General features: G+C 37.4%; 1 protein-coding gene across 2 annotated transcripts in view; it reads right to left on the bottom strand.

The window, feature by feature from the left end:
• LOC108575110 overlaps positions 1-9,692 on the bottom strand; it is a 37,415-nt gene extending 27,723 nt beyond the window's left edge. For both annotated transcript variants that reach the window (XM_017937827.1, XM_017937826.1), the window contains exon 1: positions 9,557-9,692. The gene's annotated coding sequence lies outside the window, so the exon portion shown is untranslated. The remainder of the gene's footprint in view (positions 1-9,556) is intronic.
• Positions 9,693-17,901: the final 8,209 nt, after the last annotated feature.

The following is a 17,901-nucleotide window of genomic DNA, read 5'->3' on the forward strand; positions in this document are numbered from 1 at the left end:
ATAAATAAGCGAACCTTTATGAAAAGCGGAAGTGTCTTTTATTAGGTCCTTCGAAACTTCTTTAGTGAAGTAAAGAAATTGCAATTTTGAATAATTTCACGTGGTACTAAATGCGTTGAAAAACGTGAACCATTTCTAGAGTTCAAAAATGAATTTCTGCACAGCATTGCTAACACAGTATTAACTCGTCTGTGTTTGTGTTCAAATGCAAAATTTCTATTAAATTTTTGCAACCTGCATCTCACTTTTTCTTATTCGTCTACAGTGTCGTTTTTTCAACAGCTGAAATTAGGGGGCGATGCTGTATATTAAATTTTATCAGATCGTCGATTTTTATACGCAATAGTTAACCAGGAATTTGCTATAGTTCACGTGCATTGAATAGTAACAAATTTTGTAACACCAGTTACCTGGACATTGGTATCTAGCGTGAGAAATAACCAGGATATTCGCGTAATTTTTTTATGAAGTTCAAAGTTGGAAAAATTGCTGCAAATATAAATTTAGTTTATAATTTCTACATAACTGATGGTACAAGCGAGAAATTAGTGATTTACCAACAAATTTACAGCGATGACAGTGGAAATGTCACACTACCACTGTTTACCACTGTCTTCCAGCGATTCAATTTTCTCCGAAACAAAGTAACGCATAAAAAAATTTTATGCTACATTTTCAACTTAATTTTTCACATACAATCCTCATTCGTTCTCTTGTACCGTCAGTTTACGCGACACCCTGTACACCAGTTCTACTTCCATCCCACAAACCTATCTCGCAATCCTACAATAACAAACATGTCCACGCTTGATTCATCGCTCAAGGCAGAGACAGTACCCTCCACCTTCCTCGAGCACACGTCATCTCCGAGCAATCGTCGGACATACATATGTTAGCCGATGCTCGAGGAAGCACCGGAGTCTCTAGAATCGAACGGCGGCGCGGCTTGTCACACGTCGTTTAACAAGTGTACCCTCTTTCACGAGATCTAATTATCGGTCTGGTAGCGGAGGCGGCCGCTATTAAGCGACGAAATAGGGCAGAATGGAGAGAAAAGAAGAAGGAGGCAAGAGGCGGAGGCGAGATCGAGGCGAGACCAGTGCTCTCCTCGCGGTCGTTTGTGGCGTTTCAATCTCGCACAGACAACGCGAACGCGGAGGCGTATCTTTGTTCGCGGAGGTCTGGGCTTTCTGGTTCCTGGACACTGAAAGTGAAAGGGAACGAACCGTGAAAGATAACATAGCAAGGACGTCCACTGCAACTCGCCGTGTCGGTTGCTGCCCTCGAGGCACGTCACGGATTCGTTCATTCCTCGGTCTCACCCCCTCAACACCGCTCGCCATTCTCCTTGTATCCTCTATCCGCCTGCTTCGACGTTCTTTCTACCTCACCCTGCTTTGTTCGGCCCGCTTTCCACGATCCTTGTTTGCAGGGTTGTTGATCGGTCCTCCATACCGCGTCTAAACGGGCTGTTTATTCCCTCGAAGAGAGCTATTTTGTACATCCAGCAGGTTATTCCAAGGTTTCCGCTATGTTCTTCTTTTCTTGCTTCTTTTTGTTGTTCCTTAACTGTGTGTATATGTGTGTGTTTGTTCGTTTTATTCCAATTTTATTTCGACTTCTGCGCAAGGTCGTTTTTATGGTTTTAACGTGGTTCCTTGTTCTTCTTGTTATAACAACTTGCAGATTTCGCGCGCTTCGGGAAGCAATTAAGAGATCGAATTTCGGAATCTTTCTGAGGAATGAATTAAATGGAGTTGAAAAAAATGTTCCATGTGATGGTAGTTTGTGGAAAGTTCAAGGATCTATGGATCGTAGATATTTCGAGTGAATTTGCGTTAGATGTTAATTGTCGAATGTGTTTTCTGTGTTACTTCTTCTTGTCCCTCGTCTGTCGACTCTCGGAACAACAATCTCGGTGACTTCGGTATTTCTTTCGCTTACATACTTCCCTGCTTTATTTTTATGCGCATACATACTTCGAATGTCTCATATCCTTCTTATAAATACTAACAGTACCTTATTTCAATATCGTGTTACAACTGACACAAGTATCGAACAGTGGTTGTGTTGTGTTATTCGCGAAAGGTATTAGAATTTTCAAAGTAACATGTACTTTTGTTACTCTGAGATAATATTCAATAATTGCTAATTGCTATTAAATTCTCTAAAACCGTCAAAGACAAAAGTAACGAGCAATTTCCTTTCCCTATTAGAAACGTTCTCGAATTTCCCAGCTAGCTAACAGCGGCGATCAATCATGCTTATTACTAACAACGTAATCGCGTAAAATATAAATAAGAAGAACTCGTCGCAACCTTTTTCTACGAGGAATCATCTCTAATTTATCATTTAGCTAACAATCTGCCGTTTAACCGATGATCGTCTTATTCCACTTTCTTGCCCCATAATTCGCGGCCGTAACTACGGATCTTTGATTAATCTTCGTCACGAATGAGACAATTTGCGCTACCACTAATACAGAATTCGCGTGCTCGAATAACCGAACAGTTGCGCAAGAAATAAAATCGAGTACGTTGATTCGCGTTCGCTTCTCCATGGAAAATATGAACAAATGAGTTCTACGGAGTTTCCGTGTGAAGATTCGTTTCCGCTGAAGCTTCTTCGGCTTGGTATACGCTTCAGCCATCCACAATGGTCGAGTTCAATGTCGAGTAATCGAATGCAAGAGTTCCTCGGGAATACCAAATATTTTTCCACTAAGAAACACTCGATGAACATTTTCACATCGTTCGAAATTTCATCCCCTATTCAGAAAGAAGAAAACAGCGATGTAGATGAAAAGAAGCGAACGAACAGGAAGAAGAGACTTGTTCGATAGTGGAAATGTTCGACTCGTTGAATTGAAGTTAAATTGACTACAAGTACAATATTAATTATGGTATCGGTTCTCGAATGATGGATCAGTTGGATGTGTCAGAGAATTGTTAGATCCATTTTGGAACATAGGAGACTATACTGTTAAAGGTAAAACACAAATTGCAGCGAATACTCAGACGAATCTGCATACTTATTTACATGAGCTTGCAGCAAATGTGCATACTAAATCATGGTACATTTCCCGTAACTAGCAGATTTATGCGAATACTATTAGGTCATCCTGAAATTTCCCGCGGTTTCAGCTGTTCATTTTCAAAGAAATATAACTTTGTCGAAATTAAACACATTTATTCCAAATAATTTCCATGTTTCTCTGATTTATCTCCAACCGATTTTCACTTTTTCTTACTCAAGCACGATTTAGGAAACAGGAGGACACTGAATACGCCTTTCAGCAGTTTCTCTCTCTTATAAATTCAGATAAATTCATACGAAACGAATGCTATTGCAATACTTTAACAAAAGTGTATCGAACATTCTGCAAACAGTTCGAAACGAAACTGTTCAATTTCAAAGTAATTATGTTTCTTCAAACCGAACAGCTCGAAACCGCTGGAACTTTCAGGACGTCCTAACATTACACGTACATACATAGCATGCTTGCAGGCGTATTTCCTAGGAAGCACATTAATAAGTAATAACCAACAGCAAAACCACCACTTACATCGAACAATTCACGAAGCGAGGCTCTAAAAAATCAACGATACCATCGGGAACACACGAAAGCAAGCAAAACGACGAGAATATACTCGGAGAAGTATCCAGCTTGAGTTAACAGCTTCCATATATTAACAAAATACTCTCTGGCCGCGATGTGAAGGAATCGTTCTCCGGTAAGAAGAAGAAGAAGAAGAAGGAGCGAGAGAGTATTGTTAAGTGTCCTAGAGGGGATTCGCAAAGATACGAGGAAATGTTCGCACGGACCTTATCAAGCTTCGTATGGTCTATTCTTCTCGTATTTTATTCCGATCGTAAGTTACGCTCGTATGCATAAACGTCACTGGCATGGCTATAGAAACACCGTGTGCATGTACACTGTGCCACGTTACAGCGTATGTTTCTACTCCCTAGGCTACCACTTTTCGTCGTCTTAAGGCCGTTGTCCTATGAGTCATTGTCCACCGTGGAATTGTCCGCCCTCTCTTCCTCCTCCTCGCGTTTAACCCTTTCGCTGGTCCAGCTAGTCTTGCTTATTTCACGATCACTTGTCTCTATATTTAACGAGGAATTCACCTGGTGAATATATATATCTAGGAGGTACACATCTAGATGGGCAAACTTTCCGTTCTTCGACTCTCTACCTCTATTCGGTGGTGCAGTTCCCTTTTTTGGCCGGTTCGAGTCAGAGTTATGCTGAAAGAATCACGGTGGAAGTGAACGAGTTGCACGGACATGTTTCTGATAGATGTAAGCGAGTTGTGTAGAAAGGATTTTATTAGAAGCAAACAGGTCGCGTAGAAAGGAATCTGGTAGAAGCGTGTACTACAGTGGAGAGCCATATTTACGAACGTTACAATATTGTAGAGGATTGTAGAATGTGGACTAGATAACCTGGCTTTAGTGAGTTTGAAACTGTACCTATTGGGAATTGAAATGATTTGAAATCAGTTTTTCGGTGATTTTAGATTGACACATTTGTCGAAGTTAATAAATGGTAAACAGAATTTCTGATTTTCAGAATTAATTCTTTTTGGATCGTGTTCTAATACTGTGAAGAGATTTTTATTAATCTTTTGATATGATATTATTACTGAGTGGATGAGATAGACATTGAAAGGTATTTATTGATGTTCGTTTACACTGATGGCAATTAACAGAGTTATCAAGCGAGCAATTAATTTCAGCAGTCCATTATACGAGAATGGTAAATTACGAACGATAAATGTCGTATAATTTGAAACGAATACAGATGAATGTCCCATTCGTCCTGCGTAGAATGTAATATTTATGAAAACATATTTTACGCAAGAATGCACTTTTAATTGCAAAGCTACTTTTCTCTATATGATCCAAGGTCGGAATAAACCCACTATTTGAATAGAAATCTGGTTCTTAAAAAAATCTGTAAGTAAGCGTATTCTGATTTACAATCCACTTTTCTCCTCAGCTTGCAATTTAAAATGTACCGTATTTCTTTACTAAAAGGAATAACAAAACTGATCGTATTTTCTTATGAGTAACTTGCTTCTATAATACAGCAGCAAACGACAGATTAATAAGCTTTCCTCACAATTTCACGTCAAATTGGCCACCTGTGTTTCCAGGTGTATTTTTCCAGATTCTTCTTGTAACAATTTTTGACAAACTATCAAACGTTCACGTCGTAAAAAAATCTCCAAAACAGTTCCTCCATCCTATATTACCAAACTTTACGCATTCGTGCATCGTGCAAATGAATTAAATTGCCGAGGTAAATATTTGAACACGTTGTTTGCCTCTGCCAAAAAACATTTATCTTCGCAAACGTTACAAAAGCGTGTACACGTGAACGTGCAATTTTATTTGTGAACAAAACAATACGGGACGAGCCGGTGTACCGTTATTTACCGATCATGCGAACCGAAATGTCTAAAGTTGAGCGTGTAACATTTTTCGGCGATTTCTCTGGTAAAAGTTTGTCGTCGAACTGTGTTTCGTTTTACTTTTCGTCCGTTCACGTTCTAATCTCCCCACCTTTTCCTTCAAATTTCGACATCGATACAGCCAGAGAAATTTCGTTTCTTTTCTTCGTTTTTTCCCGCCCGATAATTTGCCGGTTTCGGAACTTGAGGATCGCTGGATCGAAAGGATGAATTTGTAAGATGGAAATGCAATTAATTTGGAAAACGTATTTACTCGCATCGATCGACATCGTGGCACTTTCAATCAGTTACCGTTCCATGCTAGCGCGTGCTACTCGATTATTCGGCAGAAGGAGATAACGGTACCGCTTCCTTGTAGCAGTGACACAGATGACAGCGATTTAAATGTCGCGCTACACCTAACCGATCGAATCGAACGTGCACAATGCCGTATTATGAGCGTGTCGGAATATAGCGGTGCGGTTATAGAGGTTTACATTGACGAAGCAATTATTTCGTGTTCCGTGTCCTCCATAAAACACCTTTCGATCTCGACTATTTATCCGGTTTCGAGATTAGTAGTCGCGGTGATAATTTCGCTGTCTTTTGAATACGCGATAAGAATATTTGATTAATTAATTAATTGAGAATTTGAAAGAATATTGCTCGAAGTGATTGAATATTTAATTAATAAAATAATCGAATATTTAAAAGAATATCGTTTGAAATAATCGAATATTTAAAAGAATATCGTTTGAAATAATCGAATATTTAAAAGAATATTGTTTAAAATAATTGAGTATTTAAAAGAATATTTGGCGATAAATATTTTGTTTTTATTTCAGAGATTTCATAAAAGAAAGGAAGTTAATTCTTTGGAAAAGCACTTGTAATAGAAAGTCGGAAGTTTAGTGGAAAGATGTGTTCAAAGTAGATTGAGTAAGCGATTGTAGGGTAATCTGTCGGTTATTGAAATTGTGTAAAGTCAGTATTGTAATGCATAGACATGGAATAGTATTGAATAGTAACGGTATGCCAATCGCACGAGTGAATAATGAGGGAAAGTACACGCTTTCACTTGGGAAATATTAATCGTCTGGAAAAAATTCGTAAATGTAATCGCTGCATCTTTTATGTCTTATGAAAATATGGTAGAACTCCCGTCTGTGGGTATAATTTTGTGTATTTTTAATAGTGAAACGAATAAACAGAAACAGATCTCATACGTTACGAATAGAATATCATGACTGTGAAAATTCGTTCGTAAGTATTAAGACACTCGTTATGTTCGTGTAGAAAGTATTATGTGATTTAAATTACATTTCCTCGGCAAAGTTAGTGTTATATATTGTCTTAATAATTTTGCAATAACTTTTGCGTGTCAAATAATTTTATACTGAACTTGTAATTATAAAAAGGCTTGCTTCACATTCAGTATGTAAAGTTTAGGTTTTCGTAAAATTTAGTAGAGTTCGGTAGATTTCAATAGCTTTCAGTAGAATTCAGTAGATTTAAGGAAATTTCAATATGCTTCAAATTTAGTAGATTTCACTAATTTTAGTAGATTTGGTAGGTTTTAGAATTTGGTAGGTTTCAATAGATTTCAGTAGAATTTAGTACATTTCAGTAAATTTGAATACGCTTAAAATTCCGAAAATTTCACTAATTTTAGTCAATTTCAACGAATTCCAAATAAAATCCAACAGATTTCAGTACACTTCACATTCACCAAGTGTCCCAATATGGTTCCACGGAAACCGATCAAAACCCTCCTAACCTGCTCCAAAAAGAGTTCTCACACCTCAACCTGCACCTAACGAAATTTCAATAAAATACCCAAGTATACATTCTACCGAATAGATCACCACACTCGAACAAACAACCTTCACACTCCCTTCAAACCATGCACGAGTCACAGAAACACTAAACTCCGTCATCCGGGAGTATGAACCGAACGTGGGGAACTCTCACCTTCCTTCCTTCCCTCGATCCCCCGGAAAAAAGGTCAAAGAGGAACGATTGATATACCGAATCGCGTGGAATTTCAGCGGTGTCTCCTGCGGGTGAATCACTGGACGAAGAAAAGAGAGACAGTTTCACAGGAGAACGCGAGCCTAGGGAGAACGGAATGACCTTGCCACGGAGGATATTTCAAATCGATCCGACGGGGAGAACATGTACAAAGACACGCGCCACGATTAACCGGTTCCAGGCTTCGTGATTTCTTTGTGAATCAACAGTTTTCCCGCGTATCCGGCAGCCCGCTTCCTCCTTCGGATCCTAGACTCCCCGATGGGTTACTGTGTCTCTAGGCGGAACGCGTGATTCCCACGCGACCTGTGTGATTCACTTGACTTTGTCATCTTCGATCGCTTTCTTAACACCTCGCGCGAGCCTTGCACGAAAGTTGGCCGTAGGAAAACCGACGAGGGAAAAAATAGGTCACCGCCGTATGGACGATGATCAGGACGATACATAAATGTATGAAAATGATATTGTCGGGCAGAGCATCAATATTAATCAATTTGGAATACCAGGGAATTAATATTAATTTCATCCGGTTCGCGTAACCATTGTTAATGAATTAAGAACGATAAATTGGCACTGGATCAGAATTCATTTCTAGTTATTAGATGTTAACGTGCAGGTGGATGTTGAAAATGTGTCAAATACTGTTGTACGCTTAACGAGATGAGTTTTCATGGATTAAAATTAATGTTTATTTGTAAGAAATCAGACAATTTTCATTTTCAAAATAATGGAGATTATTTTCGACGACTTTTGCCATCTGTGACAATATCCAATTTTTTTTTTCTAATAAAGTATGGCGGTTTTTGATTGATAAAATCGTCGAGACTTTGTGAAAAAAGGAACTAATACATTGATATGTTAACCCTTTCATGAGTGAATTATCTGTTTTCAGAATTTCTTATTTATCTTAATTTATCTAATTTCTTAATTATCGCGTATGTAACGGATACTAATTTGAGATCAATTTTCGTTCGAGTTGCACTGGCCGCGAAAGGGTCAAATTGCCTGTCACTACATCACTGCATTTCCATAATTTAAAAAATATTTTTAAAAATACCAATTTATTTTTTCTTCTATATAAACAACCTATACTTAATTTCGTAATTATCTGTAAGTAAATATAACCACGAGTGCGAGTGTTAACTCGATACGACGACGTCGTGAATAGCGTAATCTATTATTGGATTGTACATCGATGGCGTGTTGTTTAACCGTGAGAAAGAAAGGGATTCTTCGCTTCAAGTTTATCCATGTCACATAAACAATAAGCGAGATATATTATTTCGAAAGCAAAATGTAATTTAAAAAGAAGATTGAAAACTGAAATTGTTTCCCTCGTTTCCCATTAAATATGACTAATTCTTAGGAATGTTACATTTCAGATTTTTCAGTAAAATGACACGTAATATTTTACTAGAAATCATTGTCAGATAAACGGGGTATATTTTATCAGTGTACTTATCTTAATCGTTATCCATTTTTACTTTTTCCACTATCAACTACATCCGCTTATGGTTAAACTTAATTTCAAAATTTTAAGTGACTTTTAAATAATAATAAAAGTAATCAAGGCAACATAATTAATTGATGACGTGAGATACGAGATTTGCAAGTTAGAAAAATTACACGAATACGTGCAAATATGAGTAGTTATATATAATATAAAGTATGTACAAATTATTAACTAATTATTTTCTCTAGCTATAGTGGTATGAGAAAATTTTTATACACAATTTAAATGGTTTTAGAATGTAAATAACTGTTTTCTTCAAAGTGACCTATGCTTTGCATAGTAATTTGATCATGGACTCTAAAATGTTACATCAAATATGAAACCTCCTTTCATTTTTTACCATTTTTTCCATCAAACAAATTTTTCCCCATTTTATTCGTCCTTGGAAACCATTTAAAATCCGCATGAAAATGTTCTCGCACCATCATAGCCTGTTTTAAATGGCCCACCCTGTATTTTAAAATGGCACAGAGGTTTAGCAGAAATATTACGTCGAACACACTTTTTAAATTAACAATTTAACACAAATTCTTGAAACACGATACTTTACATTTTATCTTCATTTATCTTGCTCGCCGAAACATTTACATACTAATACTTTTCTTCCATTTGAACGATTAATTTTCGAACTCGACGAAAAAGTCACAATTTCGTTAAACTCCGCTCTTATGCATGTACCTTCAAGTACCTTCTTACGGTAACTGCTGAAAGGGAAAACAAGATTCTCGAAACCGATGTCAGGAAGATAACCGTTCACTGATACCCGATATCGTAGCGAACGTTAGATTGAAGCAACTTTAGAAGTTGCATTACGTCCATCGGCAACGTGAATATTGAAATCTCTCAGGTGTATTGCCGATACGTGTATCCGACGAATGTATCGCCTTTCGTTTAAGTAATTCATTGTAATTAGATACAATTTTTATTGGAGAATTAGTTACCTTGATACTGGAGAAACTGATGAACTTTCAATGACAAGAGGAACGGTATCGCCTTCGGAAGAACTATAATAAAAGTCAGACTGTGATATCAAGTACGATTTCCGCTTAGATTTCCTAATGTCGATGATTTTGCACTGTGGCATTTGAAGAATCGCGCAAAGTGAAGAACAGGCGAAGAACAAAATATTGTAAATGCCATCGAAGTGATTCCCCGTTAAAAAGCTGTGATATGATAAGGTATAAGTTCTAATGATGTCATTGATTCTTTAATTCGTTTAACCTCTCAATGAGCACATTTCGAAAATTCAATTATTAGAAATAATTAGAAAATATAAAAGTCAATTATGATTTTACTCGAAAATTTCATATGAAATTACCCAGACAATATGAATAATTTAACGTCAAATTTAACCCGTTAATCGGCACATTTCAAAAATCCAAATATTGAAAATAATTAGAAAATATAAAAGTCAATTATGAATAATCCGCTTTTACTCGAAAATTTCACATCAAATTACCCAGGCAATATGAATAATTTAACGTCAAAGTTGGATATTAAATCGATATTGGAACGTGCGTTGAATCTGCAGAATACCGAGCAGTCTTAAACGAACATTGAATAGATTTGTTCGTTACGTTATTGAGATTTATCACAAATTCTGTCTGTTCCGTTATTTCTGTTCTTTTGCTTCATTCAACAGTTCTCGAATAGAGTAATTGTGATTCACTGTAGATCGAAGGAAGTTGCAGTTCATTGCAACGTACAATCTGTTCTACGATTAACATTATTATCGATAGAAATTTTTACGATAAAATATAATCTTAATCCACTATGTTTGTCGGATTCGAAGCGATACATCTATCCAATATGACGGAAACTAGATAAACAGATAACAGTGATAACGATCTCTATTGTGCTGTTTATACATACACAGGTCAACGTCTGTATCCATTGGCCTTGGAGGAGCAATGGAAAGAAACGATTTTTCCTAAAAGCAGAGATTAACGAAGCATCGTAGATCGATATCTAGAACAACTGTGCCTTTGTTTTTTTCATTAACGAATCTCCTTTCTAGCCGACGATTAAAGTAAACAATCATTCTAGTATCGAGATCTATTTATTGTTAGTCGATGATCAAAGGAAGCGATGATAGGAAGTTTTATTACAAAGAAAAGCTTTTTCATTAGCTGATAAGGATTTTTTTCTAAAACGATATTACTCAGAGACTGTGCCTAATACCCCAATCTGAATCAGTTCTGTTACAAACTCTAGCTATTTTATTACGCATAATAAATAGCCAAGTTATATTTGTTGTAACATCGATACCTTCTTTTTAATATTTTTTTAAATAATTAATTTCTGCGGTCAGATGGCGAAACGTGGTATCTACTGTTTTTCTAATTTCACAGTTTGTAAATATTGCGAATTTCCACCTCGCCTTTATTTTAAACTACGAAGCAAAGAGATGTCGTGTTTCGCCAATTGTTAGATTTCATCTTGTCACACGTGGAAGAGCAGATATCTCAATTTTAACGAAAATTTGAAATTGGACATATCATATTTTTAATATATCATGAATTTCCATCTTGCCTTTTTTTTAAATTACAGGGCACAGAGATACCATACTTTGCCAAATTCTACACACACAGAAAAGCGGATTTCTCAATTTTGACGAAACTTGGACATATCACATTTTCAACATATGACGAATTTCCATCTTTCCTTTTTTCTAAATTACAGGGCACAGAGATACCATATTTTGCCAAATTCTACACACACAGAAAAGCAGATATCACAATTTTGGCCAAACCAGTACGTATCACCGCAGTTTCAATCTTCATATTCGGTCAGAAAGTCCCATACTGAAACGATCTATAATTCCTTAATCAACAAATTTATTTCACCCCCAATGTAACGAAACTCTGAAACACCGCTCGTGCTCAATCGAGACAACTTAATTGCTTCGAAACATAATTGCCCATCGATCACGATTGATTCGTTAGCTGACCTGTGACAACGACGCGATTACAAAGCACATGTTACCAATTGTTCGAGCCACTCGTTACAGAACGTCGTAAAACACGCACCAAGATAAAGCGAAGCCAAGAGTGGTACTCGACGATCATACAGATCTTGATCATCGTCAATTACACCTCTTCCATTTAAGCGAATTCCGTTAAAACGAACAATATCAAAAACAAAGGGACACGTGGAACGTGCCAACGACGGAACACAGGGGAGAGAGCCACTTACTTGCCAATTATGCAACGTGCAATCGAAAACATAACACCGATCACACGACGTGCCGCGATTAAAGAGTCGAACGAGAAGTGCACTGTGCTTTCTAGGCGATCTCCTCGATCCTCCGCCAATTAGCCTCCCGGAACGAGGAAAAAAAAAACAACAACAGAAGGGTAATCGACAAAAGTGAGAACAGAGAGAGAGAGAGAGAGATACAGCACGAGCAACGCATCAGAACGTCCTATAAATATCTAATTTCTACCTCACGCCCTCGTGTCTCTTTTGCAATACCGTTATACGTTCGCGTGTTGTCTTGCAAAATGATCAATGAAGTCTCAGCCTCGAGTCTTGACATAGAAATCACGCACTCCCATTATTAGGCAGTGGAAACCAACGGAGGGCACCTTTTCCTGACCTGCCAGGCAATCGACAGGGTTTCCTTGCGCTTTAGGGCGACACCTGCCATAATTTCCTTCCTCCAGTTTCGCAATTTCGCGAAAAACAGGTACAGATAACTGACTGACAAAATTTCAGACTTGTTTATGTGGTATATGGTGTCTTAATAGATTTTTAACGAGATAAATATTGTAAATTTGATCCAAATGCAAAATAGGTCCTTTCGGTGTACCTTTCACATGAGATTTTACTAATTGGTGTAAGTATATTGTTTAATATAGAATTAAATTTAACTCGTTCTATTTCAGAAACACTTGAGAAGGTTTGGAATAGTATTCAAAATTGATAAGAAAATTCGTTGCATTTCGAACAGAAACTTCCAACCCTACGTCTCTTTGACAAATAAGACACGATAACGATACTCGAATAACTTCCTAAGAAAATACCAAGTTTCCTGTATCAACCAGATTTAATTTAGCACAATTTAACAAGTGGAAATTTTAGTTAGTAGGTCGACTATTTTCATAATTTACACGTTCACCAGGTTTCACCGCGTTTCCGTCACAACCGTAAATCGTTGGAGGTGCATTACCAAGTGATCCCAGCGTTCCAAGTAAAACAGCTGTCATCGTACAGCAAGGCGGTCGGAAGCGATCGGATCATTCACGAAATTACGAAACCTCGTGGCTTCGATGCACAATAGAAAGTCAACAGTCACGCCAGAGAAACGTTCTCCCTCCGAAAGAAACGGATCGCTTACTCGCCGCGGGACCGCGGTTACGAATCGATCGGAATTAGCGAGTTGTCGTTACCGTGACAAAAAGGAAAACGAAAAAGAAAGAACCACGCGAGAAAAAGAAACGAAGAAGATATTCGACTGGTTCGAAACGCGGTTACTGCGCGCGATTCATCTCCCAAAACACACTCATCTCCGATCCCACACTTTCTCCGCGCATCGCCGTTGGAAAAACGAGCACAGAAAATCACCACCTTACCTGCTGGACGAAAGTGAAATCTCTTCCTTCGGCTGGCAGAAACCGGCGATGAAAATGTCCCGTCCGACAGGATCGATAGACACACTGTTTGCTGTTCTCCGATCGTTAACGATCCCTTTGACAGACGGTTCGCTGCAGAATCCTCTCCTAACGTATCCTCACCGGTCGCATAGAAAAACACTAATTCTCGTAACAGAAAACAAGATTCACCATCCGGACATATCGTCGTTGTAATTCTGTTGGCTCGATCACCGATCACCGGCCACAAGATCACGGGATTCTCGTCTTCATATACGCTCCACGGGAAGAAAACGTTGTGGTAGCTGAGAAGCGGAGAATCGTTCGAAGGCGGTCGACGACCAAGGATCTTCGTAATCGGCCAGGTGAAAGCCGTTTAGGTGAGCGGCGAGCGAGCGACTGGCTTAGCCACGATCTACCAGAGGTACCAGAAGCGATTCTGGATCCCCCCTCGCTACTCCGCTCACCTCTATAACTTTCACGACACACACGGCTAGAGTGCGACTCCCTCTCTCTCTCTCTCTCTCTCTTTCTCTCTTTCCTTCCTCTCACGATTTTTCTCTCCGCCTCCTCCCCGTCACGCCGTCTATGCCCCCTCATACTCCGGTGTACGCAGAGCCACTGTCCCTTCGACGATTTTTGATGTCAAAGCTGGTGTCCGGCTCGCGAGACGTGTGTAACAATGGCCGATCTATCGGGTAGGAATTCAGGCTCATTGCGAAATACCCCGTCTGACATACCGAGAAGTCCTGTTCGATTTCTTCGGTTCGTTCTCGACGGTGAAGCGGAAAAATTTTGCGGAGCAATTTTGGATGACTGAGTCATGGACACGTGTCGAGGAAGTATTTTGAGAAATATTCGGTAAGAAGAATCGGAGGATCTTTTTTTTATTAGCAAGATGTTTGGTGACGAAGATTGGACATTTAATTCCTTGGTTCGAAATTTGTTGCTTGAAAATGATTACTGGCGTCGAGGTGATTTTCATAAGAGCGTTCTTGCGAAATTCCGTGTCTATCAGTGTGTGTATGTGTGTAATGTTAAAGAAATGCGTCGATAGAAATCGAAATGACTAGAACGTTATTTCGTTGCAATAGCTGACCTGACCGTTCTCTATCGGACGGCCTTGTATTTACGTCATAGCACTATCATCGCCGCAAGATGTTATCGTTATCAAATTTTTAATCGATCGTCGATACGATTGAGTACACTTGGATTAAGTAATTCTGTTCGAACTAACGATAGGAAATATTCGAAGTTAATGGGTATGATAGAAATCATCGGAAACCAAGTTCCTTGGAGAAAAGATGCGGTAAAGATATATATTTGGTAAATAGGTATTTATACAGCGCAGTTTCCGAGAGAAATTTTTTTCTCGAAACGCTTAAATAGATTCGAAGGAAATCTCGATGAATTTGCATATTGCGCTAACAGTTACGGCCACGTAATTAATTGTGCGTGCAACGAAGGCGTCCGTTTAAATTGCACTCGACCTGAACTAAACACCTTCGCTGTTTCCGAACGTTGCATTTACCCAGAAGGTCATATTCGAACACCTTGCACAGATTTCGCGGATATCCTCTCCATCTCGGTGCATATCTCAACTGAAAATGTTTTGGTAAATAACACATGTTCTACGTCCATATTGGCTGCCTATACAGTTTTCTTCATTTTTCACTCGTTTATACGTACATACCTTGAAATTTTAATTGTTTCCTCTGTTGAACGAGTACACGAAGCATTTGTGTAATTAATAGAAAAGAACAGGTGTCATAAATAGATGTTAATATAATGTTAAATACAAGATTGATTACAATGATGTGAACCAAGTGTACTCTTTACAGTCGAAACGTACGTGTTCATTCATTTGCAGCACCCATTATCGACTTTTAACACCTCTTCAGATTGTTGCTAAAGTGAAATTACTCGACTCCTATTTGTCATAGATTTCATGAATTATACACTTTTGCAGATGTGAAAACAATTCAGAAAAACAATAAGAAACTAAACGATCTTCCTTTCATTCTGTAACATAAATAATAATTTATACATATAAATGGCAAGCAAATTGTATAGTTTATTATTTCAATAATTTGTATCTTTTTTATAAAATCCATGAATTGTAAATTTACTCCTTTTTAATTTATTTATTTCATGTCGCATCAGCTTATTTGCCATTAGCGACCACACATTTCTACACTGTTACATAGTCCTTTATATTATATTATTCTTTGTGGAGATAGATTGCTTAACTTACATTTAAATTTACATTTCGCTTATTTGTGAATTAACCCTTTGCAATCGAGTGGTGACTGAGAAGCGACGTTAAATAATCGTCACTTGGTAAACAACGAATGAAAACAGAGGGTAAATTTATTGGCCTCCGTAAATTTGTTCACCACGGTGAAATAGAGAATACATTGAATATTTAAATAAAATAGCACAGTTTATTTCTACGTTAGTTTTAAAAAGTTTCAAAGAAAATAACCTCCGAGTGCAAAGGGTTGAAAAAGTCATGGTGTAAGGAATGCGGCATTTAGGTAAGAACTGACCGCTCTCCCTTCTGAGTAGCATACAGCGCATGTTCTACGAGGCATTGAAGTCTCCACCGTTTTGGAAACTCGCTTAATGCGCTTGAAACAGATCACAGAATCCAGTTCTAAAATAACGGACAAATTTAATCCTGTGCACATCAGTATAATATTTGTCATTTCAACGTTATCAAATACCAATTAGCATAATTTCATGTCCAATTACTTATCGAGAAGTGTCCGCGTTTATGCGGGTTAAAATAATTTACTCGAGGAGAAATTACACTCAATTTCGTTTATCGTGTTCTCTAATTAACTAGAATTGTTAAATTAACCTGATAGAATTAAAAAAAAATTACAGAATAATACATATACTTCAAAATTTGCGTTTGATTTTTATAAATTACCACGGCAAACTTTTCCTAAAAATCAAAGTTCTCCAACATGGCGATACTATATCCTCCGTGCAACCATAACTTCGCTACTTATATCAGTGTTCACCAACAGATGGCGGAACATTATCAATGTGATCGTAGTACAGTGAATATTTACGTTTTTATCTGTCACTCTACTTTTTGTTCTTATCCCTTTCATAATCTGTATGCTATCTTATTCTTACCTTCATTTTTTTCACGCTATCCTATTTAACAATAGTAGAGTTTTAAAATGGCGGAGTATACGTGGGATAATAATTAAAAGTAAAAATTTATTTGTAACATTATTTGAAACGTAAAAATTTATTTCTGACACTTTTGTAGGATAACAGTAACGTTATATTTGTATACTGTGTTAGCATAAAAAAAATTTGTCTAAAATCCTGACACTTTTTAAAATATAAAATTCCTTTTAATTCTCTCGATTTGCAAACCAATTTTTCACATTTTTGTACAGCATTTAAAATTATTTTTAGGCGATACGATTCAATTAAACTTAATATTATTTATCAGAGTCCACGATAACGAAAATCGAAACTGTCAAATCTTTTGTGAAAAATTAACGTGACAAAAATTCATATCGATACAAAACACGTCTATTTTTTTTTTTCTGGTAGTATCTGTCCCTATCGATAAATATTATCATCTCAGTTTCGTTTTATCAGTGTTTCCCACGGATAACGTTCCTACTCCAATGTTTCACGTATCGTACTCTTTCCATTTATCCATACTATCCAGAGACTAAAATCTGCAATAAAAATTAAAAACATCCAACCTACCGCAAAATACAATAATCTTCAAACTTTTAATAACAATTTTAATAAGAAATAATATAACAATCTTCAAACTTTTCACCTATGTACACAATTTACCCTCAACAATTACTCTCAATTTCCTAAAAATCATCAGCGATCCGTGCATCGAACCTCAAACACTGCGAACATAAGAAAATCCAAACTACTAAAACCTATATTTAAACGCAGGGTCATGAGAAGCATTAACCTTTTCTTTAAGATTAAACAAAGTCAATATTTCACTGGTTCTTTCATTACAAATCAAATATAAATTGGAAACAAGATTATTGCGCTGAATTAACAATACCCTTTCGTTGCACTCGGAAGCTTCACAGAAAAGTGTACGCGAGAGAACTAAATGGAAGATAAATGAACGGAAAACGATAACTTCTGCTGTGATGCGTTATAGTGCTGATATTGGAGCTGGTCGTTCGTTGTTGCAACAAATCGCGCGGAAACGAAAAGATCGACAACTCATGCACGAATTTGCTTAATATTTACGACCAAGGACGCGGTAACCGCGACCACCGTGGCGTATTATTACAAG

Source organism: Habropoda laboriosa, unplaced genomic scaffold, assembly GCF_001263275.1.
Source record: "Habropoda laboriosa isolate 0110345459 unplaced genomic scaffold, ASM126327v1 scaffold258, whole genome shotgun sequence".
Taxonomy (NCBI): domain Eukaryota; kingdom Metazoa; phylum Arthropoda; class Insecta; order Hymenoptera; family Apidae; genus Habropoda; species Habropoda laboriosa.